The sequence below is a fragment of the Epargyreus clarus genome, unplaced genomic scaffold (assembly GCF_041222505.1).
Source record: "Epargyreus clarus isolate Ecla_fem2 unplaced genomic scaffold, WU_Ecla_fem_2.2 ptg000008l, whole genome shotgun sequence".
NCBI classification, from domain to species: Eukaryota; Metazoa; Arthropoda; class Insecta; order Lepidoptera; family Hesperiidae; genus Epargyreus; species Epargyreus clarus.
Genome location: NW_027332216.1, coordinates 13,625,822 through 13,629,525, shown reverse-complemented (window position 1 = coordinate 13,629,525; position 3,704 = coordinate 13,625,822). Strand labels below are relative to the sequence as shown.

At 36.9% G+C, this 3,704-nt stretch overlaps 1 non-coding gene across 1 annotated transcript; it reads right to left on the bottom strand.

Moving 5' to 3' along the window:
* Positions 1-1,149: 1,149 nt before the first annotated feature.
* On the bottom strand, positions 1,150-1,231 carry TRNAL-AAG (transfer RNA leucine (anticodon AAG)). The gene has a single exon. It is a non-coding gene; the product is annotated as a tRNA-Leu (tRNA).
* Positions 1,232-3,704: the final 2,473 nt, after the last annotated feature.

The window sequence follows — 3,704 nt, the reverse complement described above, 5'->3', positions numbered from 1 at the left end:
AAGGCAACCTTTAAATGGACTTACTCGATGCACATACCTTAAATATTTTAAAGCCTATGTTCAGGTGGAAGCAAGAATAGTTTAATAGTTTACGACCTTACTCTGGATGATCTGGATCTGGCTAAAATCTTAGCCCCATATAAATACCGGTGGTTAATTGAATTATTAATTAGATACATCCTTTAATTTATATGGAAAATATGGCATGTAAGTGTAACTTGTTTTTTGAACTGTAACTGTGTTTGTGAACTTTACCAATACTCATAGCCTACATAGATAGCATAAAATGTATATATCGGTCGTTACCTATGACTTATGTTGTGGATCAAGTCGCTTATTTAGCTCACAAGATGGAGCTGCTGTCAAAATAACATAAACATGAGTTAAAAAATAGTGTGTCATGATCACTTTATAAAAAAATGCAATACCTATTGAAACAGAAATGTAACAATTTAACTTTGAATTGAAGTCTCCATTATCTACAAAAAATTACATTTATTGGTATCTTGGTATTGGACTTCCGTTATTCAACTTCCATTGCATTTGAAAATAATCTGAATAAATATAAAATCTTTAGTGATGTGCCTTTATCTATCGTGTATCGAGATGTCGACCATTGTGAGGCGCCGTCATAATTCTCAGCGCGTTATTTATCGACCATTATGGCGTCAACGAAACGGTAGCTTCGTGCCGGACTGTAGTAAGTTGGACGGGATGATTATGAGGAAAAATACGTAAATAATACCTATGATGTTATTTGAAACTCATGATGAAACGGCGTATTTGAATTGTGAAAAGATTTTTTTTTATAATATAGGAGTAGCAGACGAGCATGCAGTCCACCTGGTAAGTGGCTACTGCCGCCCATGGGCATCTGTGATCAACCCCAGATAGGATTAGATTCCTACCTGAGGTCGGCCACAGATGCGCCACTACCCCAAAGAACTAAACAGGAACGCCTCGGAAAAGAAACCACATTCAATTTTGTATTGCACTATGGGATGCATATTAATATGTACTGAGAAAAAGAGACTAGTGAAAAAACTACAAAATAAGTTCAAAAATTACGTTTGAAATATTAAAATTATACGTTTAAAATAATATAGTGATTCTCAATGAGAACTATAAAAACGCCACCCATGCCTCTGATGGCAGCGGTGGGATTCGAACCCACGCCTCCGAAGAGACTGGTGCCTTAAACCAGCGCCTTAGACCGCTCGGCCACGCTACCGATGACAGAATTGGCGAAAATGTTATTATATATCAATCCTTCTATTTCTGTAAAATTCGTTAGTTTTAGATGGCATTATCTTACATATAAAATTCTCGTGTCATAAAGTTAGTTACCGTACTCCTCCGAAACAGCTTTACCGATTTTCACCAAATTTTATATGAATTTGCAGTACGTCTGAGAATCGGCTACTATCTATTTTTCATACCCCTAAGTGATAAGGGTTTTTCACCCTTATTTTTTTTATTTATATGGCAACACAACGTTTGTTGGGTCAGCTAGTAAATTATAATAAAAAGGATGGACTGTGCAGTCTTTCGATGAAAAGTCATTAAGTTCGGAAAAAGTTTAATAATTATCAACTAGGAGCACTTACCCTATAAATCCCTTAAAGTACACCACATCCTATATTTGACCATGTTCAGTGTTGCCTAATTTGGTGAGCGCTATAACCACTTCACGTATTTCTGTTTTATCATCATCAATCCATTACTGTCCCACTGCTGGGCACGGGTCTCCTCTCATAATGAGAAGGATTAGGCCATAGTCTACCGCGCTGGCCAAGTGCGTATTGGTAGACTTCACATACCTTTGAGATCTTTTTTTTTTAATCTCAGGTATGCAGATTTTCTCACGATGTTATCCTTTACCGTTTAGCAAGTGATAATTAATTTCTAATACGCACATAACTTTGATAAATTAGAGGTGAGCCTGGGATTTGAACCTCGACTCCTCGATCGAGAGGCTGAGATTCTTAACCACTAGGCTATCACTGCTTTTTTATAGCAGCAATTAAATAGTTAGGGGTCTGCTGTTTAGGAGTCACTTATTCCCTTTTATTTAACAACCTACAATAGATACACTTATTACACGTAATACTTAATACATTTCAAAATTTATAAGATTTTTGAAGGTGGTAGAACCCTTTGTGGTTCAGGTAGGAATCTGATTTTATCTGGAGTTGATAACAGATGTCCATGGGCGGCAGTAGCCGCATACCATCGGTTGGACTGCATGTTCGTCTGCTACTCCTATTTTATAAAAATCAAAGATTTGAACCAAATTCTCAAGAGCTTAATTTCGCCTAACGAATTGTTATAGCCATTCAAAAAGAAAATGCTGCCAGCATCTTGGGAAGCCTTCCCAAAGACAGCGATAGAGATAATATTTTTGGTAGTATTTTTGTTTTTGTATTTTTGTTATTATTTTTTTTTAGTTTTTAATTATGTATTAGTACATTACAATACGAGGACGAAAAATTTTTTTCTGACAAGTGTGAGTTTGCAGGCCGAGCCGCAGGCGAGGACTGCAATCACACGAGTCCATCACACATCCATTTACGCACGCCGTGATATAAATACATTTAATTAGTGGCTAATTTAATGATTTTTGTATACCAGTACCCTTAGTATGAGTTCATACGTTTTTACAAAAATGACTGTTTTTGTATTTGTTTACGTATTTCCCATACATTTCCAAACAGTTCTGATACAGTCCGGATACACTACGCTAAGGGTGCTGTTTGAAATGTATAGGCAAATACCAAATACTTCTTCAAATCCATCGTCTAATGACTTTAATGAAACGCGTCATCGTCCATTAAAAGTCATCGGCCATTCATTAAAGATCATACGGCTGTAACTGTCATTGCTACAACGCCAATGAGTTATGGCGTCGTAACGTCATGTAGTGATGAGACGGCGATAGATATTATCGATGCGAGAATTACGAGTGTGTCCTGAATCTAATTATTACTGTTTATATTAGGAGCTGTTTGCGAAAGAGCAAAACCTTGTCATAAAAATGTTCTTATCTTATTATTAAATGTTAATGTTTACGAATATCGAATAATTGGCCAAGTGAGAACCGAACTTGCACACAGTGGATTCGGTACCACCAAGTACCACCAATTCAAGTTTATTAGTACCATAGTTTTTGGTACCATGGCGCCTATAGAAGTAAATGCATTATGGAAATTGGAATTCTCTTCCAATTACGGTTTTATCCTCATTTATTGTCAAGCTTTTTTATTTTTAGTATTTGTCGTTATAGTTGTCAATGTATACTCTGTAAAAATGTCAAATGTCTATCTGTTAGGGTTCAAGAGAGCCCTGTGACTGACAGACAGACAGCGGAAGCTTAGTAATAGAGTTCCGTTTTTACCCTTTGGGTCGTCGTCATCAACCCATTATTGTCCCACTGGGCACGGGTCTGCTCACAGATTGAGAAGGATTAGACCATAGTCCACTACGCTGGGCAAGTGCGTATTGGTAGACTTCACATACCGTTGCGATTTTTTTTATAAATCACTCAGATATGCAGGTTTCCTCACGATGTTTTCCTTCACCGTTTTTAGGCAAGTGATAATTAATTTCTAAAAATACTCACATAACTTCGAAAAATCAGAGGTCCTGGGATTTGAACCTCGGACCCCTCATTCGAGAGGCCGAGTTTCTTAACCATTAGGCTATTA